Genomic DNA, 24,958 nt, shown 5'->3' on the forward strand with positions numbered 1-24,958 from the left:
GGGGGGGGGTTCGGAAGGAAGCCGTTCCAGACGGCGGTCGAGCGACCGAACGCAGGGTGAGGGGGGGGGTGGAGGAAGCCGTTCCAGACGGCGGGCGGGAGGGAGGGAACCGACAGACCGACCGAACGCGGGGGGGGGGGGGGAAGAGGGAAGGGGGGGAAGGAAGCCGTTCCAGACGGCAGGCGGGAGGGAGGGAGGAGACCGACCGAATGCACGCAGGGAAGCCATTCCAGACGGCGGGCGGGGAGGGACCCAACCGACCGAACGCAAGGGGAGGGGGGCCGGGAAGGAAGCCGTTCCAGACGGCGGGCGAGCGACCGAACGCGGGGAGGGGGGTGGGAGAGGAGGAGGAAGCCATTCCAGACAGCGGGCGGGAGGGAGGGAGGGGACCGACCGAACGCAGGGAAGCCGTTCCAGACGGCGGGGAGGGACCCAACCGACGGGGGGGGAAGCCGTTCCAGACAGCGAGCGAGTGGGCGGGAGAGACTCAACCGACCGACCGAACGCAGCGGGGGGGGAGGGGAAGCCGTTCCAGACGGCGGGAGGGAGTGAAGGAGACAGAAGGCTGCAGGAAGCCTCAGAAATTAAGGAGCCATTTCCCGACGGCAAAAGGGGGAGGTCGTCGGGAAACGGCTGCCTCAACTTTCTGAGGCTTCCTGCAGCCTTCTCAGTGCTGATGTGCTGATGGCAATGTGCTTTTATTAAAAAATGTTCAAAAACTAAACAGCTACAAATAACTACAAAAATGGCCGAGTGCCAATGTTTCCTTCACACTGCGCGTGCGCGAACGCTTCAACGCGCATGCGCAGCGTTGCCGGCAGGAAAAAAACTAATTTAAATAGTACCCGCCCCCTCCCACTTACAAAATCGGCGCGAGTGTAGGCTCCGCCCCCCTGGGCGCCGCACCAAACACAAGGAGCTGCAGGGCTCTCCAGAAATGCGAGTTTTTTTTCCGGCGCCGTTTTAGGCGCAAAAAACGGGCGCCCAGCTCGGAGGGTCGCCCGTTTTTTATCGTGTGGAAACTTGGGCCCATAGAAAATAGATGCAGGAGTAGGCCATTCGGCCCTTCGAGCCTGCACCGCCATTCAATGAGTTCATGGCTGAACATGCAACTTCAGTACCCCATTCCTGCTTTCTCGCCATGCCCCTTGATCCCCCTAGTAGTAAGGACTTCATCTAACTCCTTTTTGAATATATTTAGTGAATTGGCCTCAACAACTTTCTGTGGTAGAGAATTCCACAGGTTCATCACTCTCTGGGTGAAGAAGTTTCTCCTCATCTCGGTCCTAAATGGCTTACCCCTTATCCTTAGACTGTGTCCCCTGGTTCTGGACTTCCCCAACATTGGGAACATTCTTCCTGCATCTAACCTGTCTAAACCCATCAGAATTTTAAACGTTTCTATGAGGTCCCCTCTCATTCTTCTGAACTCCAGTGAATACAAGCCCAGTTGATCCAGTCTTTCTTGATATGTCAGTCCCGCCATCCCGGGAATCAGTCTGGTGAACCTTCACTGCACTCCCTCAATAGCAAGAATGTCCTTCCTCAGGTTAGGAGACCAAAACTGTACACAATACTCCAGGTGTGGCCTCAGCAAGGCCCTGTACAACTGTAGCAACACCTCCCTGCCCCTGTACTCAAATCCCCTCGCTATGAAGGCCAACATGCCATTTGCTTTCTTAACCGCCTGCTGTACCTGCATGCCAACCTTCAATGACTGATGTACCATGACATCCAGGTCTCGTTGCACCTGCCCTTTTCCTAATCTGTCACCATTCAGATAATAGTCTGTCTCTCTGTTTTTACCACCAAAGTGGATAACCTCACATTTATCCACATTATACTTCATCTGCCATGCATTTGCCCACTCACCTAACCTATCCAAGTCGCTCTGCAGCCTCATAGCATCCTCCTCATAGCTCACACTGCCACCCAACTTAATGTCATCCGCAAATTTGGAGATACTACATTTAATCCCCTCGTCTAAATCATTAATGTACAGTGTAAACAGCTGGGGCCCCAGCACAGAACCTTGCGGTACCCCACTAGTCACTGCCTGCCATTCTGAAAAGTAGCCATTTACTCCTACTCTTTGTTTCCTGTCTGACAACCAGTTCTCAATCCACGTCAGCACCCTACCCCCAATCCCATGTGCTTTAACTTTGCACATTAATCTCTTGTGTGGGACCTTGTCGAAAGCCTTCTGAAAGTCCAAATATACCACATCAACTGGTTCTCCTTTGTCCACTTTACTGGAAACATCCTCAAAAAATTCCAGAAGATTTGTCAAGCATGATTTCCCTTTCACAAATCCATGCTGACTTGGACCTATCATGTCACCTCTTTCCAAATGCACTGCTATGACATCCTTAATAATTGATTCCATCATTTTACCCACTACCGATGTCAGGCTGACCGGTCTATAATTCCCTGTTTTCTCTCCCTTTTTTTAAAAGTGGGATTACATTGGCTATCCTCCACTCGATAGGAACTGATCCAGAGTCAATGGAATGTTGGAAAATGACTGTCAATGCATCCGCTATTTCCAACGCCACCTCCTTAAGTACTCTGGGATGCAGTCCATCAGGCCCTGGGGATTTATCGGCCTTCAATCCCATCAGTTTCCCCAACACAATTTCCCGACTAATAAGGATTTCCCTCAGTTCCTCCTCCTTAGTAGACCCTCTGACCCCTTTTTTTTCCGGAAGGTTGTTTGTGTCCTCCTCAGTGAATACCGAACCAAAGTACTTGTTCAATTGGTTCGCCATTTCTTTGTTCCCCGTTATGACTTCCCCTGATTCTGACTGCAGGGGACCTACGTTTGTCTTTACTAACCTTTTTCTCTTTACATATCTATAGAAACTTTTGCAATCCGTCTTAATGTTCCCTGCAAGCTTCTTCTCGTACTCCATTTTCCCTGCCCTAATCAAACCCTTTGTCCTCCTCTGCTGAGTTCTAAATTTCTCCCAGTCCCCGGGTTCGCTGCTATTTCTGGCCAATTTGTATGCCACTTCCTTGGCTTTAATACTATCCCTGATTTCCCTTGATAGCCACGGTTGATCCACCTTCCCTTTTTTATTTTTACGCCAGACAGGTATGTACAATTGTTGTAGTTCATCCATGCGGTCTCTAAATGTCTGCCATTGCCCATCCACAGTCAACCCCTTAAGTATCATTCGCCAATCTATCCTAGCCAATTCAAAGTTAGCCTTCTTTAAGTTCTGGACCATGGTCTCTGAAGTAACTGTTTCATTCTCCATCCTAATGCAGAATTCCACCATATTATGGTCACTCTTCCCCAAGGGGCCTCGCACAACGAGATTGCTAATTAATTCTCTCTCATTACACAACACCTAGTCTAAGATGGCCTCCCCTCTAGTTGGTTCCTCGACATATTGGTCTAGAAAACCATCCCTTATGCACTCCAGGTAATCCTCCTCCACCGTATTGCTTCCAGTTTGGGTAGCCCAATCTATGTGCATATTAAAGTCACCCATTATAACTGCTGCACCTTTATTGCATGCACCCCTAATTTCCTGTTTGATGTCCTCCCCAACATCACTACTACTGTTTGGAGGTCTGTGCACAACTCCCACTAACGTTTTTTGCCCTTTGGTGTTCTGCAGCTCTACCCATATAGGGCCCAAGTTTCCACATGATTCGCGCCTGATTTTTAGGAGCAACTGGTGGAGAACAGACTATTTTAGAAATTGCAATTCTCCACATTTTTTTTTCTGCAGTTCTAGTCAGGTAGAACAGTTGTAGTTTGGAACAGAATTTTTTCTTCAAAAGGGGGTGTGTCCGGCCACTGACGCCTGATTTGAAAGTTTCCACAGTGAAAATGTACTCCAAACTAAAGTAGAATGGCGCCAGTGAAGATTTTTGTAGAACTGAAAAAACCTGTTCTACACATTAAAAAATCAGGCGCAGGTTACAAATTAGGCGTCCAGAACGAGGTGGAGGGGAAGGGAACTCATTAAATTCGACAATAAATCCTTATTTATACTTCTACAAATATTATACAAATAAATCCAACCTGAATAAACATTTATAAGCCAAGAAAAGATTAAATAAACCATCTTCCTATCTATGTGAAAGTGCTTCAGCCAGGGAGAATTCTGCAGCTCTTCATGCCGCTGAGCGAGAGAGGAGAGAGAGAGAGAGAGAGAGAGAGAGAGAGAGGGAGGGAGGGGGGGAGAGGGAGAGAGGGAGGGGGAGGAGAGGAGGGGGGGGACGAGAGGAGGGGGGAGGGGGGGAGGAGAGGAGGGGGGGAAGAGAGAGAGCGGGGAACGGGGGGGGGAGAGCGGGGGTCGGGTCGGGGGGGGAGCGGGTGTCGGGTCGGGGGTGGGGGGGAGCGGGTGTCGGGTCGGGGGGTGGGAGCGGGTGTCGGGTCGGGGGGGGGAGCGGGTGTCGGGTCGGGGGGGGAGCGGGTGTCGGGTCGGTGGGGGGGAGCGGGTGTCGGGTCGGTGGGGGGGAGCGGGTGTCGGGTCGGGGGGGAGCGGGTGTCGGGTCGTGGGTGGGGAGCGGGTGTCGGGTCGGGTGTCGGCTCGGGGGTGGGGGGGAGCAGGTGTCGGGTCGGGTGGCGGGGGGAGCAGGCCTCGGGTCGGGGCGGGGAGCGGGTCTCGGGTGTCGGGTCTCGGTCGGGGCGGGGAGCGGGTCTCGGGTCGAGGCGGCGGGGGGGGGGGGGGGGGAGGAGCGGGTGCCGGGTCTCGGTCGGAGCTGTTCTCGGGTGTCGGGTCGGGGGAGGGGGGGGAGAGCGGGTGTCGGGTCGGGGGTGGGGGGGAGCGAGTGTCGGGTCTGGTCGGGCGGGGAGCAGGAGCTGGCCGTGGGAGGAGCCTCATTGACGCAACCCCAATGAGGCCATTGGGCCAGGGCGAGGGGCTGCGTGCTTCGGGCCCCTCCCACACAGTTCGGCGCCTGGAGCTACTGCACATGCGTGCCGACTGTAGCGCGCATGTGCAGAGGTCCCGGCACTGTTTTCAGCGCCGGGATCTGGCTCCGCCCCCCCCACAGCTCGTGCTGACTGCGCCGAGTGCCACAGGACCTGTAAGTCGGTGGAGAATACTGAGGATTTTTTTAGGCGCCCGTTTTTTTTCTTGTGGAAACTTGGGCCCATAGATTCCACATCATCCAAGCTAATGTCCTTCCTAACTAATGCATTAATCTCCTCCTTAACCAGCAATGCTACCTCACCTCCTTTTCCTTTTATTCTATCCTTCCTGAATGTTGAATACCTCTGGATGTTGAGTTCCCAGCCCTGATCATCCTGGAGCCACGTCTCTGTAATGCCAATCACATCATATTTGTTAACATCTATTTGCACAGTTAATTCATCCACCTTATTGCGGATACTCCTTGCATTAAGACACAAAGCCTTCAGCCTTCTGCATTGATTTTAACTAGGGCCTCTGTGGTATCATTGGCTACCTGTTCCACAATGGATGCCATGTTAATGGATTCCCTTGCCAGTCTGGCGGTCCCATACCTGGGGATCAGAATGGCAAAGAACCTCTTTGTTTCTGTGATAGCTCTCTTAGGACGGTGTAAATGTTCCGACAGTGACTCTATATGATATATATAAGGCACAATGTAGGCTAAATAGCAGGATCCCGTCCAATTCTGGGGCAGCCAAGGGTAGGCCTTGTGGCCACACACCCAACAGGTGCCATTATAGGCAATGAATGTTAGCTGTTTCTTTGTCAGCAACACTCCGGGGCCTGTCCGGGCTTTTCCATCTGTTTTATTCAGAATCTCCATTACGTTAAGAATTCCCACATCGGCCCAGTTTGGACGGTTCCGTGGCTTGATTATATTATAATTCGGGGAGCAGTTACTATACCCCATATTTTGGCCTCCTTTGATGTTTCTAATCAGACAGACCAATTCCCCCGGTCTTCCTATTCCCGTTGTATTAGTGATCACAAAAAATGGGGGCCATTTGGAATTATTGTAGCACGGTTGGTATCCCCCTTCAAAGGTAGTCAGATTGTAACCTGCTGACTTCCATTTACGTGCCCAGTTTTCCATATCCTGAAACGCATTGCCTGTTTTGTTTTGATTAATTATCCACTCAGCCATTTCCGAGATATTCAAGGGAACTGGCCTCAAGGGAATCCCTCCCTTTGAGTGAATAGGAATATGCGCACACACCCAACAACTAGAGATGTTACCTTATTTGGCATAAATGTATGACATATATAAAAAGGTATTTACATGTAATTCCCTTGCTACCCTACTATTTACCTTTGGTGCAGAGGGTCGGCTAGTAAGAAGTAGGCAAATGCCTAGAATACCTACAATCAATAATACAGTAAATTTATACATTTTCGCAAAAAGTAATTGTCCTTATTAGATTTCAGCTTCAGTTACGGGTGCTCATTTAACGTGTGAAGCGTGGATCCAGGCTTTCTTTCCTTGGACTTTAACAGCTGCCTGAGTGGTCAATAACACTTGATAAGGTCCCTCCCACTTGGCACCCAAAGGTTCTTTATGCAACTTTTTCACATACACCCAGACTTCCGGGATGATGTCGTGTCCTCCTTCAGGTGGATTACCCCAAACTGCCGATACCCGTCGGGAAACAGAACTAATAGCATTGGTTAAGTTCTGACAGTATGATAACAAAGTGTCACTCATTAAGTGAACATTAGCTTTCCGTAAATCGATAGTTCCTGGCAGCGACATGGGTCTTCCTGTTATAATTTCAAATGGGCTTAGACCTGTAGTTCTGTTCGGGGTTGCCCTAATGCTACATAGCACTATTGGTAGTGCCTGGGGCCATGGTGTTCCTTCTTGGCGATATTTGGCAAGCCGTTGTTTCAGAGCTCGATTCATTCGTTCTACTTGTCCTGATGATTGTGGATGATGAGGACAGTGTAAATCCCACGTAATGTTCAGTAACCTACAGACTTCTTGGCAGACAGCACCTGTGAAGTGTGTTCCCTGATCTGAGTCAATGCTACTCGGGACTCCGCATTGGGGAATGTAATCCTTACACAAGACCTTTGCAGTGTGATTGGCTGTGGCTCTTTTAGTTGGGACAGCTTCTACCTATCTAGAGAATCTGTCGACCATGACAAGAATGTTAGTGTATCCTTGGCATGAAGGAAGAGATATATAATCAACCTGCAGATGCTGGAATGGTCCGACAGGGGCAGGGGGCCTCAGTTGGGGCATTACCGTGATGGGTCCAGAATTATTTTTCTGGCAGACCACACAGCGGTCTGTCACCAGCTAGGCATGTTTTTTAAATCCCCGACCCCACCAGCTTTACTAGAACCGTGCCGTCATCTGTTGTGAGGCCAAATGTCCCCACGAGTGGATCTGTTGGGCTAAAAAAAGGCATAAGCGCTTATGGCGCGACTGGCTTGTCGGTAACTCTTTGTCTCCAGACACCATCTTCACATAGCTTAATTCCTGCCTCAATCCATGTCCATTTTTCCTCTCGGGAGCACTCGCCTTGCAATGTTTGAAGGTCTCGTGTCAGAGTCCTGAGTGCTTTCAATCTGCACATCTGTGTTGGTTCTTCTGGAGGAACGCCCTTTGAGGCGGCATCTTTAGCTGCCTGGTCAGCTAGGGCATTTCCCTGAGCTTCTGTGGTATTTTCCTTGGTATGGGCCTTACACTTCAGGATGGACACTTCCTGAGGTAATTGTATGGCCTCCAGTAAGTCTCGGACTTCTTTTCCATTTCGGATAGGTGTACCAGCAGCAGTGAGGAATCCTCTTTTCCGCCATAACAGACCAAAGTCGTGAGCGACTCCAAAAGCATAACACGAATCTATGTAGACATTAGCTGTCTGTCCTTCTGCTATTCGACATGCTTCTGACACGGCCCGTAACTCGGCCTGTTGTGCTGACGTTCCTGAGGGTAAACATCCTTTTGCCACTACCTCATATAAGATTGTAACTGCCCATCCTGCTATTCTGGTACCATTGTCAACAAAGGAGGAACCATCTGTCAACAGGATGAGGTCTGGGTTGTGCAGAGGCTCCTCTGATGATAAGGCTGCTTCTTCTGTTTCTTTTAAAATCTCCACGCAGTCATGCTCTTCACATTCTCCCCCCTCTTGCTCCCTCGATTCTGACATCGGGAGCATAGTTGCGGGATTAACCGGGCTGGCCCGGACGATATGAAGATTAGGAGCTTCCAAAACTGCTGTCCAGCGGGTCCATCTAGCTGCCGTCATCTGAGACATTCTATTCATAGACAATAAAGCGTGTACGGTGTGGGGACACTTGACAATCAGCTTTTGGTCGAGGACTAGACCCGCAGTGGTCATTACCGCTCGACATGTAGCTTCCATAGCCCTTAGGCAACTTCCCCATCCAAGGGCTACCGCATCCAGTTTTGCCTAATAATAATAGCCAATATGTCTTTGCCGACCCCCATGTTCTTGTGTCAGTATAGCTGTCATATATCCTTCTTTCTCATGGACAAACAGGATAAATGGCTTACCACTGTCAGGGATTCCCAGAGCCGGTGCCGAACACAAAGCCTTTTTCAAACTCAGGAAGGCCTCTTGCTGTTCCTTCGTGAGGGTGATGGCTTCTTTAGAGGCACGTTTCCCCTTTAAAATATCATTCAGTTGCTGAGCAAGCTGTGTGAAGGAGTCAATCCAATTTCTGTTAAAGTTACACAATCCCAAAAAAGACCTTAGTTCCTGAATAGTGGTGGGTTTTTTAGCAGCCCGAATGGCTGCAGTTCTATCCTGGGTAAGTTCTCTCCTTCCTTGTGAAATCTTTTGTCCCAGGTATACAAACTCTTCTTGGGATATTTGTGCTTTGTCGATGCTGGCTTTATGTTCTTTCAGCCGAAGGTGGTCCACAAAGCTCGTAAATCTTGTTCATGCTGGTCTTCCGTGTTTGAAGCTAGCAGGATATCGTCTACATATTGGATGACTGTGGATGACAGGGGAGGTAATTCTCGCAAATGGATTTGTAAAGCCATGTGGAATACCGTAGGGCTGTTGTGGAAACCCTGCGGTAACCGGGTCCAAGTATACTGTTGTCTTTGGACCGTGAAAGCAAACCACTGTCGAACCTCCGGTGCCAGAGGCAGCGACCAAAATCCGTTGGCCATATCTATAACCGAGAAATATTTATGTTCCGGTTTGAGGGCATTAAAAATGGTGGAGGGATCTGCGACCAAAGGAGCTTTTTGATCAATACACTGGTTAGCTTTCCTATAATCGACAGTCAAACGGCAAGTCTCATTAGATTTCTGTACCGGCCACACGGGGCTATTGGAGGAGCTATGAGTTTTAATAAGCACCCCTTGTTTCTCCAATTGCTGAATAACCGGTAAGATTTCCGCGATGGCAGTTGGACTGATGGGATACTGTTTAGTGCATGGAGGCTTGGTCCCGGTAAATGACGCAGGTTCCATCTGGAGTAGACCACATTCGTTCTTATCTTTAGCCCATATCGAGTATTCCTTCAATTCTTCTTTCTTCAAAGTTCTAATTGACCATGTCACCCGACCATCCTCGAAATGCAACGATGAATCTATTTGGATTAGAACGTCCATTCCCAAAAGGGGTTGATCTACTGGGCCTATCCAGACCGGCGTGGTTAGTTCATGTGGACCCAGCCCTATAAGTACCGGTGTTGTCCTTTTAATTTCCATTTTATGGCCCCCAACTCCATAGGCTGTACGTGCCCTACCATCCAACGGCAAAAAGTCTCCATATTGTCGGGGCAAGCATGTTAATTCCGCCCCTGTCTAAAAGACAGTCCACATCCTTATCGCCCACCCTCACAGTTATATATAGCCCATCTCCCCTCTGTTGTATTAGTGCGAGGAGGGGGGCCAGGGTGGGCTCTAATCATTTTTTGCTATCCCCAAGTAACTCCTTCTGTTGTAGAATTATCATTCGCTTAAATGCTTCTATGAGGTCATTATCTTGTGACAAGCCTGGTTTGTTGGCTGAATTGTATCCCTAGCTGCGTCCTCTTCCCCAGCCACGACCTTGCTGTTTTTCCCTGCACATCTTGGCCCAGTGACCTTCTTTCCCACAATAATGACATTTTCCGGGTAATTTTCCTAATGACTGTTTATTGTAATCCTGGGATTTCCATCCCATAGCCTGTACAGCTCGGACTTTAGCTCCCATATCCAGATCTAATTGGTTACATCGATCCACCAATGCTGCAAAGGTAGTCCGGTAACACTACCTTAAGCATCTTGGACAGTTCTGGCTTTAGACCTGCCACGAAAGCTGCTTTTAGGGGTCCAAACACTTGTTCATCCATTTCCTCATCCGTATTATTCATACCCGAATGTTCTAGCCACGTGCATCTAAACCGCTCGTTATACTCCAGGACCTCCTCTGTTCCTTTCTGTTGGCAGACTGCAATTTTTCTCCAGTCTGTTTTAGCTGGACTGAAGGCTTGCAGCCAGTGTTTTATCGCCTCTCACCCTGCGTCTAATTCTTGCTCATCCTGTCCTTCTTAGACCACATGGTCAAAATGGCTGTACTTGTACCTGGATCAATTTACAGAAAAGAACTCGCCTTCTTTGATCTTATTGGCTCAATTAATAGTCTTTTAACCTTTTAATTGGCTCGCTACCCAAAGTCCTGAAATGTCAAGTTGATTGATGACTTAATGCAACATGCTCCCACTCACGTAGCATCTCTGACTTGTTGTCTGTGAATTTTCACAGCCTGTCTAAATGCAGCCTGTTTGAATTCTCTTATCATTACCTTTCCTTAAGTTCAGGATCCTAGTCTCTGAATTAACACCGTCACTCTCCATCTTAATAAAGAATTCTACCATATTATGGTCACTCTTCCCCAGGGGGCCTCACACAACAAGATTGCTAATTAGTCCTCTCTCATTACACAACACCCAGTCTTGGATGGCCAGCTCTAGTTGGTTCCTCGACATATTGGTCTAGAAGGCCATCCCTAATACACTCCAGGAAATCCTCCTCCACCGCATTGCTACCAGTTTGGTTAGCCCAATCCATATGTAGATTAAAGTCGCCCATGATAACTGCTGTACCTTTATTGCACGCATCTCTAATTTTTTGTTTGATGCCATCCCGAACCTCACTACTACTGTTTGGTGGTCTGTACACAACTCCCACTAGCGTTTTCTGCCCTTTGGTATTCCGCAGCTCTACCCATACAGATTCCACATCATTCCAGCTAATGTCCTTTCTTACTATTGTGTTAATTTCCTCTTTAACTAGCACCTCCTTTTCCTTTCTGTCTATCCCTCCTGAATGTTGAATAACCCTGGATGTTGAGTTCCCAGCTTTGGTCACCCTGGAGCCATGTCTCCATAATCCTAATTATATCATAATTGTTAATAGCTGCCTGCACAGTTAATTCTTCACCTTATTACGAATACTGCTCGCATTGAGGCACAGAGCCTTCAGGCTTGTCTTTTAACATTCTTTGTCCCTTTAGAATTTTGCTGTAATGTGTCCCTTTTTGATTTTTGTCTTGGGTTTCTCTGCCCTTCACTTTTACTATTCTCCTTTCTATCTTTTGCTTCTGTCCCCATTTTATTTGCCTCTGTCTCCCTGCATAGGTTCCCATCCCCTGCCATATTAGTTTAAACCCTCCCCAACAGCACTAGCAAACACTGCCCCTAGGACATTGGTTCCGGTCCTGCGCAGGTGCAGACCGTCCGGTTTGTACTGGTCCCACCTCCCTCAGAACCTTCCAATGTCCCAGGAATTTGAATCCCTCCCTCTTGCACCTCCTCAAGTCACATATTCATCTTAGCTATCCTGCTATTTCTACTGGCACTGGTAGCAATCCTGAGATTACTTCCTTTGAGGTCCTACTTTTTAATTTAACTCCTAGCTCCCTAAATTCAGCTTGTAGGACCTCATCCTGCTTTTTACCTATAGCATTGGTACCTATATGCATCATGACAACTGGCTGTTCACCCTCCCCCTCCAGAATGCCCTGCAGCTGCTCCGCGACATCCCTGACCCTTGCACTAGGGAGGCAACATACCATCCTGGAGTCTTGGTTGCAACCGCAGAAACGCCTATCTATCCTCCTTACAATAGAATCCCCTACCACTATAGCTCTCCCATATTTTTTCCTGCCCTCCTGTGCCGCAGAGCCACCCACGGTGCCATGAACTTGGCTGCTGCTGCCTTCCCCTGGTGAGCCATCTCCCCCAACAATATCCAAAGCGGTATATCTGTTTTGGAGAGAGAGGACCGCAGGGGAGTCCTGCACTGCCTTCCTACTCCTGCTCTGGCTGATGGTTACCCTTTCCCTATCTGCCTGCGGTGTGACCAACTCACTGAACGTGCTATCCACGACATCCTCAGCATCACGCATGCTCCAGAGTGAATCCATCCGCAGCTCCAGTGCCGTCATGCGGTCTAGCAGGAGCTGCAGCTGGATACACTTCCTGCACACATAGTCGTCAGGGACATTGGAAGCGTCCCTGATTTCCCACATGGAACAGGAGGAGCATGACACGGGTCTGGGCTCTCCTGCCATGACTTAACCCTTAAAATAACCTAATTTAGCAACAATGCCAAAGGGTTCTTACTGACAAGATAAGAAAAAAAGAAAAACTCCTCACCAATCAACCAGCCAATCACTTAACCCTCTTGGCAGTGACGTCACACTTCGCTTTCTTTTCCTCCCAGATCAGGGAGTCAGCACTAGTGGGGAAAACAAGACAAAGCAACACCTCCCGCTCCCACTTGCCCGAACTCTCCCACTTACCAAACTCTTACCTTTACACTCTGAGCTCCTGCTGCACTCCGTGCAGGTCTGCACAAAGCCTTCTCTTTTTATACTGTTTCTAGCTGACTCACCACTGCCTGTTTAGGACATCGTTGGAGTGGATGAAATCCAGAAGTCATGACACTGTCACTATTCACTTCATAACCAATAAACGTGTTATCAATCTGTGACCCACACAATGCCCATCTATGTGCTGGGGTAAGGGACTTTGGCTAGGGGAGGCAGCACTTGTGCTGGGGTAAGGGACTTCGGCTGGGGGAGGCAGTGCTTACGCTGAGGTAAGGGACTTCAGCTGTGGGAGGGATGCACTTGCGCTGGGGTAAGGGACTTTGGCTGAAACTTGGTGGCATTTGCTGGGTTGTTCGAGATGTGCCCTCTCTGCCTTCTGAAGTCAGAATGGATCAAATTACAATTTGCAAAGTCAGTCAGAACTTGGGATGGGCGGTTCCAGTTACACATTCCAGAGAAACTTCATGGTGTGGCTTATCCTCCAAGGGGACCAATCAGCAATAGGTCATGTGATAATGGAGAGCCAATGAAAGACACGGCAGCCATTTTATTAGTACAAATAAATGCATCCAAAGAGGAAAGGCAGGATAACATTTCAGGTGTTTACCAGTCACCAGAATCAAAAGGTTAAAGTTATGCGAGCTCCTTTGTTGGGTGGAAGAGGAGAAAAGAAACAACAGACACTGCAATGACTAGAGGAAGTTAATGGTTAAAGGACCTTCAAAATAGAGAAGCGTTGACTGCTGATGTACATATCAAATAATCACAGAACTGATGTGCTAACTGCTCCGCTCTAACTTAATGGGAAAAATCGTGGACTTTGGTTCAGTGTGACACAAGTTACCAAGTCACACTGATCCACTGCCCACAACATCTCATCAGGCTGTTTTATGTTTACATTTTTTATTACTTTTCTATATGAGAGAGCATCCCTGAGATATGATCAATGCCCCTAATGTGCCAATCTGATAACTCTTGCATGTCAAAGGCACGACAGCTGTGGTCAGCACCATAAATGGGATACAGATGATTAAATTACCACAATTTTATGGTATTGTTTTCATTCTTTGCAGTCTTTAAAGTGCCAGAAAGATTGCATAGAATCTACAGCAAAGAAACAGGCCATTAGCCTAACTAGTCAATGCTGGTGTGCCTTCTCCTACTCAGTTACGTCTTCCCAACCTACCTCCATATCCCTTTATTCCCTTCACCCTCATGTATGCACTTCAGTGAAACAGCATTGGATCTATTCAGTATCCCTGCCATCTTTTGTGAGTTTTATCTTGCTCATCTTTTCGTGGCCCAATCCGTATCTTAAATTCCCCTATTGTTATATATGCCCCTATAAAATACCTTACTATTTCTTTTTATAATAACACAGATATTTTGATTTTCTATTTCAACTTTGCCTTTTTAGTTGTCTTTTTATCTCTTTCCTAAGCTAAATCATACTTGCTTTTGCCATCCTCCCTTTTATTGTTTATCTCTATAAATCATTTTTTTTTATTCGTTCATGGGATGTGGGCGTCGCTGGCAAGACCAGTATTGCCCAATCCTAATTGCCCTTAAGAAGGTGGTGCTGAGCCGCCTTCTGAACTGCTGCGGTCCGTGTGGTGAAGGTACTCCCATAGGGCTTAATTTTTCCCAAGCCCGTTTTCTGGCATATTGCACGAGTTGCGCCGTTTATTTAGGTCCAGAAATGCAGCAGAAAAACATGTCCAAACTTTCCCCGATGTTTCTGCTTTAATCCAGACCCGCGCAGCGTGGCTAGTCGCAACGGGGGATGGAGCCTGCATTCTGTGCCGAAAAACGCAGCCGGGCCTTCTGCGCACCCGCGGGGAAAAAAAACTCACGTTCTTGACGTCTCTGAGATGGCCGCGCATGCGCAGTAGAACTCCGAAATGGCAATCAGAGAAAGGTCTTGTGTCCTCACCTTTCTCCCCCCCCCCCTTTAGTCCTGTGACCTCTCTCTCCCTCCCCCCTCCCTGGGCACGAAGCCTTCAGATCGGCTGTCTCCGGTGAGTGAGGTGCCTTCATGGTCCGCTGTGGCCCCAAGTGAGTACCTTCCTAGTCCGCTGTGGCTCTGAGTGCATGCCGGTCTCGGTCCGCTGTGGCCCCGAGTGAATGCCGGTCAGTGCGATTCCTCCCCTGCCGAGCCTCTCCGGTCCCTGAGTGAGGTGCCTTCCTGGTCCGCTGTGGCCGGCCCCTAAGTGCGTGTCTTCCCGGTCCGCTGTGGCCCCAAGTGAGTGCCGGTCAGTTTGCTCTCTTCCCCCGCCCCGCTGAGCCTCTCCGGTCCCCGAGTGAGTGCCGGTCCCGGTCCGCTGTGGCCCCCGATTGCGTGCCTTCCCGGTCCTCTGTGGCCCCAAGTCAGTGCTGATCAGTTTGCTCCCTTCCCCGCCGAGCCTGTCTCATCCCGAGTGAGTGCCGGTCTAGGTCCGCTCTGCTTCCCATCCCTAGCCCAGGCCGAATGGCCTCCAATTTACTTACCTGCACTGATTTCTTTAACTCTCCGCAAGGGTTTTCTCGAGAGGCCACATATGCTGGCCTAAGCAGAAATGGAGTAACTAACAGCTGGTCAAAGTTCACTAAATTACCAGAATTGGCGTAGGTGGCTGGTATCGACCCCTTTGGATGAAAAAAAACTTACCTAAAAAAAACATAACTAAATGAGTTACACTGGTACAAATTGATTGGGGAAACTGCAGATTTTTAAGTCAGGCCAGAAAAAGCAGCCTGCTCCAAAAAACACTGCACAAATCACTGGGAAAATTGAGCCCATAGTGCTGTTAGCGAGGGACTTCCAGGATTTTGACCCAGTGACGATGAAGGAACGCCGATATACTTCCAAGTCAGAATGGTGTGTAACTTGGAGGGGAACATGGAGGTGGTGGTGTTCTCATGCGCCTACTGCCCTTCAAGGTGGTAGAGGTCGTGGGTTTAAGAGGTGCTGTCGAAGAAGCCTTGGCCAGTTGCTGCAGTGCATCTTGTAGATGGTACACACTGCAGCCACGGTGCGTTGGTGGTGGAGGGAGTGAATGTTTAAGGTGGTGGATGGGGAGCCAATCAAGCGGGCTGCTTTATCCTGGTTGGTGTCGAGCTTTGTGAGTGTTGTTGGAGCTGCACTCATCCAGGCAAGTGGAGAGTATTCCATCACACTCCTGACTTGTGCCTTATTAATGGTGGAAAGGCTTTGGGGAGTTAGGAGGTGAGACACTTACCGCAGAATACCCAGCGTCTGACCCACTCTTGTTGCCACAGTGCATATGTGGTTGGTCCAATTAAGTTTCTGGTCAATGGTGACCCCCAGGATGTTGATGGTGGGTGATTCGACGATGGTAGTGCCGTTGAATGTTAAGGGGCGGTGGTTAGACTCTCGCTTGTTGGAGATGGTCATTGCCTGGCACTTGTGTGGTGCGAATGTTACTTGCCACTTATTAGCTCAAGCCTGAATGTAGTCCAGGTCTTGCTGAATGTGGGCATGGAGTGCTCCATTATCTGGGGAGTTGTGAAAGGCACTGAATACTGCAATCATCAGCGAACATCCTCACTTCTGATCATATGATAGAGGAAGATCATTGATGGGTCTAGGACACTGCCCTGAGGACACTCCTGCAGCGATGTTCCGGCGCTGTATGATTAACCTCCAACAACCACAACCATCTTCCTTTGTGCTATGTATGACCCCAGCCAGTGGAGAGATTTCCCCCTGATTCCCATAGACTTTTATTTTACTAGGGCTCCTTAATGCCACACTCGGTCAAATGCTCCCTTGATGTCAAGGGAAGCCACTCTCACCTTACCGTAAATCTTATTATATTGTGATCTCTACACCCTAATGTTCTTCAATGTTTACTTCTCTTAGCTGCTGTGGTTCATTTTCCATTATTAGGTATAGCAGTGCTTCCTTCCTTATTGAGTTTCTTACATATTAGGTCATGATACAAAGGTAGGTGAGAAAGCAAGTTGTGAGGATGACGCAAAGAATCTGCAAAGGGATATAGATAGGCTCAGTGAGTGGGAAAACATTTGGAAGATGGACTATAATGTGGGAAAATGTGAGGTTAATAAAAAGCAAATTATTATTTAAATGGGGAGCGATTACAAAATGTTGTAGTACAGAGGGATCTGGGGGTTCTTGTGCATGAAACGCAAAAAGTTAGCATTCAGGTACAACAAGTAATCAGGAAGGCAAATGAAATGCTGGCCTTTATTGCAAGCGGGATGGAGTATAAAAGTAGGGAAGTCCTGCTTCAACTGTATAGGGCGTTGGTAAGACCACACCTGGAGTACTGCTTTGGTCTCCTTATTTAAGGAAAGATACACTTGCATTGGAGGCAGTTCAGAGAAGGTTTAAGAGGTTGATTCCTGAGATGAAGGGGCTGTCATATGAAGAAAGGTTGAGCCAGTACTCAGAGTTTAAAAGAATGAGCGGTGATCTTAATTGAAACATACAAGATTTTGAGGGGGCTTGACAGAGTAGATGCAGAACGGATGTTTCCCTTCATGGGGGAATCTCGAACTAGGGGGCATAGTTTCAGAATAAAGGGTCACCCATTTAAAACAGAAATAAGGAGGAATTTCTTCTCTCAGAGGATTGTAAATCTGTGGTATTCTCAATCCCAGACAGCTGTGGAGGCTGGGTCTTTGAGTATATTTAAGGTGGAGATAGACAGATTTTTGAAAGATAAGGGAGCCAAGGGTTATGGGGAGCAGGCAGAGAAGTGGAGTTGAGGCCAGGATCAGATCAGCCATGATCTTATGCAATGGCGGAGCAGGCTCGAGGGGAGAAATGGCCTACTGCTCCTATTTCTTGTGTCATAGGAGTCTTTAACTCTCTCCCTTTGTCAGTTTATTTGGAGGTATTTGAAATCCCCCATGATTATGTTTCTGTCTTTTTTACGCATTTCATAAATTTGCCTATATATTGCTCCATCCACTTCCTTTCCACCATTTGGTGGTCTGTAGTATACATCCAATAGTGTGCCGATGCTATCTTACCTTTTATCTCAATCCATATGGATTCTGTTTCAATCTTTTTGTCAGTCCTTTCTTGCTACCGCCATTATGCTATTTCTGATCAACACCAACACTACCACACCACCCCTTCATTCTCCTCCATCATTTCTAAATGCATTGTAGCCTGTAATATTGAACTGCCAATCCTACATAAGAACATAAGAAATAGGAGCAGCAGCAGGCCATTTGGCCCCTCGAGCCTGCTTCACTGATCTGATCATGGCTGATTTGATCATGGACTCAGCTCCACTTCCCTGCCCGCTCCCCATAACCCTTTAGTCCCTTATCGCTCAAGAATCTGTCTATCTCCGCCTTAAATATATTCAATGACCCAGCCTCCACAGCAGAGAATTCTATAGATTTACAACCCTCGGAGGGAAGAAATTCTTCCTTATCTCAGTTTTAAGTGGCCGTTTATTCTGAGACTATGTGCCTAGTTTTAGTTTCCCCTATGAGTGGAAATATCCTCTCTGCATCCACCTTGTCGAGCCCCCTCATTATCTTACATGTTTCGATAAGATCACCTCTCATTCTTCTGAACGCCAATGAGTATAGGCCCAAACTGCTCAACCTATTTTCATAAATCAACCCCCTCATCTCCGGAATCAACCTAGTGAACCTTCTCTGAACAGCTTCCAATGCAAATATATCCTTCCTTAAATACAGAGACCAAAACTGTACGCAGTACTCTAGGTGTGACCTCACCAAGACCCTGTACAGTTGTAGCAGGACTTCTCTGCTTTTATACTCTATCCCCCTTGCAATAAAGGCCAACATTCCATTCGCCTTCCTGATTACCTGTATACTAACTTTTTGTGTTTCATGCTGAAGGACCCCCAGGTCCCTCTGTACTGCAGCACTTTGCAATTTTTCTCCATTTAAATTATAATTTGCTTTTCTATTTTTTCTGCCAAAGTGGATAACCTCACATTTTCCCACATTATACTCCATCTGCCAAATATTTGCCCACTTAGCCTGTCTACATCCCTTTGCAGATTTTTTGGGTCCTCCTCACAATTTGCTTTCCCACCCATCTTTGCATCATTAGTAAACCTGGCTGCATTACACTCGGTCCCCTCATCCAAATCATTAATATAGATTGTAAATAGTTGAAGCCTCAGCACCGATCCCTGCGGCATCCCACTAGTCACTGTTTGCCAACCGGAAAATGACCCATCTATCCCGACTCTCTGTTTTCTGTTCATTTGCCAATCCTCTATCCCTAACCCCATGAACTTTTATCTTATGCAGTAACATTTTATGTGGCACCTTGTCAAATGTCTTCTGGAAGTCCAAATATACCACATCCTCTGGTTCCCCTTTATCCACCCTGTTCGTTACTCAAAGAACGCCAGCAAATTTGTCAAATTTGACTTCCCCTTCATAAATCCATGCTGACTCTGCCTGACCGAATTATACTTTTCCAAATGTCCTGCTACTACTTCTTTAATAATGGACTCCAACATTTTCCCAACCACAGATGTTAGGCTAACTGGTCTATAGTTTCCCGCTTTTTGTCTGCCTCCTTTTTTAAATAGGGGCGTTACAATGCATCCACTATCTCTGCAGCCACTTCTCTTAAGACTCTAGGATGCAAGCCATCAGGTCCAGGGGATTTATCTGCCTTTAGTCCCATTATCTTACTGAGTACCACCTCCTTAGTGATTGTGATTGTGTTAAGTTCCTCCCCCCCTATTGCCCCATGACTATCCACTGTTGTTAGTGTCCTCTACTGTAAAGACTGATACAAAATATTTGTTCAGAGTTTCTGCCATCTCCATGTTCCCCATTACTAATTCCCCAGTCTCATCCTCAAAGGGACTAACATTTACTTTAGCCACTCTTTTCTGTTTATATACCTATAGAAACTCTAGCTATCTATTTTTATATTTTGTGCTATCTTCCCTTTCTTAATAATTCTTTTAGTCATTCTAAACTAGTCTTTTAGTCAGTCTAGATTTTGCCCACGAGCGACTTTTTCCCCTTACTAGTCCTTATCTCCACCTAAACTGCTTCAACATCTTGATCTTCTGAGCCAATATCATTTCTCACTAACGCACTGATCTCATCCTTTATTAACAGAGCTACCCCACCTCCTTTTCCTTTCTGTCTGTCCTTCCAAATTGTCAAAATACCCCTGAATATTTAGTTTCCAGCCTTGGTCACCTTGCAACCTCATCTCTCTAATGGCTATCAGATCATGCCCATTTGTAACTATTTGTGTCGTGAACTCATCTATTTTGTTACGAATGCTGCGTGCATCAAAATAAAGAGCTTTTTATATTTTTGTTACCATTTTTTCCTGCTTTGACCCCACTTTCTGATACACTTTTATGTTTATACATTCTGTCCCTTCTGTTACCCTCTGGTTTTCATTTCCCCCACTGCTACCCTGCCAACTCCTTACTCTTTGACTTTTTAAATTTCCGCTCACCTGAAACCCCCCCGCCCCCCCCCCCCCCCCCACTAATTAGTTTAAAGCCGTCTCTACAGCCCTAGTTATTCGACTCATCATGACCCTAGTCCCAGCACGGTCTAAGTGGAACCCGTCCCAACGGAACAGCGCCCTCTTACCCCAATACTGGTGCAAGTGTCCCACAAATCAAAACCCATTTCTCCCACACCAGTCTTTGAGCCACATGTTTAACTCTCTGATCTTATTTACCCTATGCAAATTTGCTCATGGCTCAGGTAGTAATCCATAAATTATTACCTTTGTGGTTCTGCTTTTTAATTTGGCTCCTAGCTGCTCATAATCCCTCAGCAGAACCTCTTTGTCCCACTTATGTCATTGATACCCACGTGGACCACGACAACTGGATCTTCCCCCTCCAACTCCAAGTTCCTCTCTAGCCCAGACGAGATGTCCTTAACACTGGCACCGGGTAGGCAACACAGCCTTCGGGACTCGCGCTTTTGGCTGCAGAGAACAGTATCTAACCCCCTAATGATACTGTCCCCTATCACTGCCACGTTTCTTTTTACTCTCCCCACTTGAATAGCCCTTGTACTATGGTGCTCTGGTCAGTTTGCTCATCATCCCTGCAGTCCCAGCACTTTACAATCTTTCTCTGTGTACCTATCTGTTTTTATTGAATCAATTAATCTAATTGGTGTCATCATCATCATCATAGGCGGTCCCTCGAACAAGGATGACTTGCTTCCACGAGAGTTCACAGATGTTTCAATGAAGGACCCGATGTTGCAGTCCTGAACTCCAGTTGAGGGGGTGAATTTTTTTAACGTGTGGTGACCATTGCACATCAGCCACCATATGGGCTTGACAGAGCTAGGCCTTTATCCAGTGGCAAGGATTAACCAGGATGACTGTAAATAGTTGAGGCCCCAGCACCGATCCCTGTGGCACCCTACGAATTACTGTTTGCCAACTGGAAAATGACCCATTTATCCCGATTCTCTGTTTTCTGTTAATTAGCCAATCCTCTATCCATGCTAATATATTACCCCCAACCCCGTGAACTTTTATCTTGTGCAGTAACTTTTTATGTGGCACCTTATTGATTTCCCCCCGCCCTCATTAGTCGAGCGTGTTGTGGCCACTTGTTACATCGCTAATGCCACCCCAGATCAGAGTTTACTCTACATTGATCAGGGGTTGAATGTTGGGCGTTCCTCAGCTGTGCAGCTCAGTTTTAAAAAAAAATATTCATTCATGAGATGTGGGCATCGCTGGCAAGGCGATTCATTGCCCATCCCTAATTGCCCTTGAGAAAGTGGTGGTGAGCCGCCATTTCAGAGGGGCAGTTAAGAGTCAACCACTGTGGATCTGGAGTCATATATAGGCCAGACCGGGTAAGGACAGCATGTTTAATTGGTGTAACTAGCTCCTGGATCGCGGCATCCAGGTAACTCCCCCTCCCTGATGTGTCATAGTGTCTGCAGCTCGGATTCCAGCTCATCAGCGCTGAGCCAAAGTTCCTTGAGCTGCAAACACCTGCTGTAGATGTGGTCGCCATGGACCTCAATGGTGTCCACCAGTTCCCACATGCAATAGCAGAAACACACCACCTGCTCTGCCATCTTTAATGTATTCAATTAGTTAAGATTTGATATTTCGAACATTTAGCTTATAATCCCAGTTCTTAATTTAAATCAATGCCCAAGAAAAGAGAGTAAACTGACCAATCCAGCAGCTAGTGAAATATCACTCACCTACTTTTACTTTTTAAAACATTGAATTTAATCTTCCCCAAATTCCCACTCTTTCCAAATTCCCAAATAAACCCCTCTGCTTAAGTCCACTCCCTTTAAGACCTCTCTGTGCAGATCACTTGTGCTCTGAAAAACCGTTGACTTTTATACCCTTGGGAGCTAAATCCAATTTATAAATGTTGACTCAGCACACCTTTTGTCTGTGATTAACACCTATTCAAGACAAACAATTTCAGCTGACTGACTGCCACTGTCAGGCAACTTCTGTTAACTACAGTTTTAATGTTCTAGGTTTAAATCAAAATGTTTAGCTAGATTTCACTATGTACTGCTACATACCCAATACTTTCCAGAAATTCCCACTCCTTCCAAATTCCCAAATAAACCACTCTGTTTAACTCCACTGTCATGTCTGTAGCTATGTTTCCATGATCTGTATTACATCTGTTATCTCATTTATAATTACTGCCTCCAATTCTCCTTTAGTTGTAATGCGGTGACCAGAACTGCACGCAGTACTCCAGTTGCGACCTAGCTAGTGTTTTATACAGTTCACACATAACTTCCCTGCTCTTGTATTCAATTGTAGTTGGTCAATAATTTGTCCATTGTCGTCTGCGTCAATAGTTTTATGCAACAGTGAGACGATTGCAGCAGGCCTTTTGACAAGTTGCTTATTGATGAGGCAGAGGAAGCCACAAACCATTTATTGTATTTGGCAAGATTCCAAGAAGAAAACTAGTTGCACACTGAGCCTGAACACACACGTGTGCTTACGCATAAAGTGCACAAGGTTATAGTTGCTGATTTCCAAATTGGTTCGGGCAAATTCTTATTCGCTCTGGATCAGTGGGGTAGCAGTTCGTAGAGGAATGTGATCGGGGCCCAGGAGTGGCATGAGTTTGGGGCCCAGAAGAGGCGAGGGCCCAGAGGCAGCACGGGCCAGCCCACCACTGCGATATGTGTGCGCACTAGGTCCGTGCAGCAGAGCTGGTCTCCAGTCGCCTTGGCTAACCCTTGCCACTGGACCAAGACCTAGCTCTGTCAAGCCCGTGTGGTGGCTGGTGTGCAACGGCCACACACGTTAAAAAAATCCACGCACAGGCATCTTCTACCCTTCAACATGTAATTCGGAATCTGAAATATCAGGTCCTTCATTGAAACACCTGTGAACTCATCCCTTCTCGGCGTGGAAGCAAGTCATCCTCGTTTCGAGGGACTGCCTATGATGATGAGTTGCTGATGCTGTGCGTTTTTATACAGATATAATATTCTCTTATTTTTCATTGCTTTTAATGGGTATTATATTATTACTTCATATAACCTTTTCTATTTCCTGAGTATTTATGTTATCTATCTGTTTTTGTAGTCTGATCTTTGCTCTTATCCCTTTTTCTTAACTTTAGATTCGTATTATTTCCACCAAATCCTTTTGTTGTAGAGATATTTTAGATATTACTCGTAGGGAAGGAATACACTTCACAACCTGGCGAGCAAAAAACTGTAGATGCTGGAAATCTGAAACAAAAGCAGAAAGGTTCAAGAATCACTCAGCTAGGCAATCCGCTTCAGTGGAGAGAACAGATGAGTTAATATTTCAGGTGTGGACCCTGTTCTTATCAGTTTAATATCTGATACGTCCCCTATCTGGGGACCAAATATTAAATTGATTTTTGGAACAGGGAGATGGAACAGGGGCTTGAAACTGCATTTCCGTAGTGTAGTGGTTATCACGTTCGCCTAACACGCGAAAGGTCCCCGTTTCGAAACCGGGCGGAAACATTATTGTGATTTTAGTGCCCCAAAAAAAAAAAGAAAAACTCAAAAAAAAAAGGAAAAAAAGGGCCTTGTAAATGTCTGGTGTGTCACCCAGGTCGGGTGGCACGATTTAATGTTTTATGTTTTTGCAGGTAGACTCTAAAAGAGTTTCAGACAACTAGCATTTCATTGACGTAGACAGACTCTGACATAGATCAACTACAAGGGTTCTTCCTCGCTTATTGATAAGCCATGTATTCGGCTATCCTTTTTACAGCAATCACAAGCAGATTTGTGTTAAATAAAACAGAAAATGCTGAAAATCTCAGCAGGTCAGGCAACATCTATGGAGCGAGAAACAGAGTTAACGTTTCAGGTCGCTGACCCGTCGTCAGATTTGTGTTAAATCTCCTTTCAGATCAATCATGACTGTCATTTTATTTCTGCTTTTTTTTTGCCCTCTCTCTCCGCCAGGTTTTGCTATATAAATGAAAACTGTAGAGACTGAGGGATAGCAGGCCAAACATACTGACACTAGTAATGGGAAGCAAATGTGTTTCAAGGGCTGTTGCCTTGACTGGCATAGTAGTGCAGAGTGCTCCACTGAACAAACAGTAGTAACAGGGTTCTGCAGAACATTAAATTGAAACCACTTTTGAAGCGTTTATCTGTCACTTGAACAATTATTAGACACATATGCAAATTTATACTTAATATTCATCATACTTAGCCTGAGTTTATAAATGACTACTTTGCTGAGCTAAAGATGATAATTGACATTTTATGCAAACCACATTTATTCTCATAACCATCTTTAAAAAGATTATCATCCTAAATGAAATTTTAAAAGTGTTTTACTTGCATCTTGCTGTTTAATGGGAAGGAAATTTTCCTTGAAGATTACTGATTCAGGAAGGGCCAGGAGGAAGCTGAAACATGGAAAAACTGTGGGGGAGAAATTGTGTTCCGATCCGGTCGGGGGTGGTAACAGCTGCGAGGCACAGGAGTCCCACCCCGGCAGCTAAATTGGGCTTTCCGTCCCCGAGAGGAAGTGAAGCGAAAAGTCGCGTATTCCACTTCCTCTCCGGGGCGGGACTTGGGTGCTAACCTTCGGAAAATTTCCAGCACTACGCGGAGTGGCTCATAGCGATGGCGGGAGCACAGAGCTCTCCCCTCCCATTAAAGGGGAGGGCACACTGCATTAGGGAGAAGGGGACACCACTGGGGAGTGGGGTGCCGTAGCAGCAGTCTGACACAGAAGCAGAGTGCTGGGCT

The 24,958-nt window shown here is 47.0% G+C and overlaps 1 protein-coding gene, 1 non-coding gene and 1 pseudogene across 9 annotated transcripts in view; all 3 read left to right on the plus strand.

The window, feature by feature from the left end:
• rgs12b (regulator of G protein signaling 12b) overlaps positions 1–24,958 on the plus strand; it is a 413,483-nt gene that overhangs the window by 244,201 nt on the left and 144,324 nt on the right. The gene's annotated exons all lie outside the window — the stretch shown is intronic.
• LOC139278941 (U2 spliceosomal RNA) lies at positions 23,506–23,682 on the plus strand (annotated as a pseudogene).
• trnav-aac (transfer RNA valine (anticodon AAC)) lies at positions 23,635–23,707 on the plus strand. Its single transcript has one exon. It is a non-coding gene; the product is annotated as a tRNA-Val (tRNA).

This window comes from Pristiophorus japonicus, chromosome 1 (genome assembly GCF_044704955.1).
Source record: "Pristiophorus japonicus isolate sPriJap1 chromosome 1, sPriJap1.hap1, whole genome shotgun sequence".
NCBI lineage: Eukaryota > Metazoa > Chordata > Chondrichthyes > Pristiophoridae > Pristiophorus > Pristiophorus japonicus.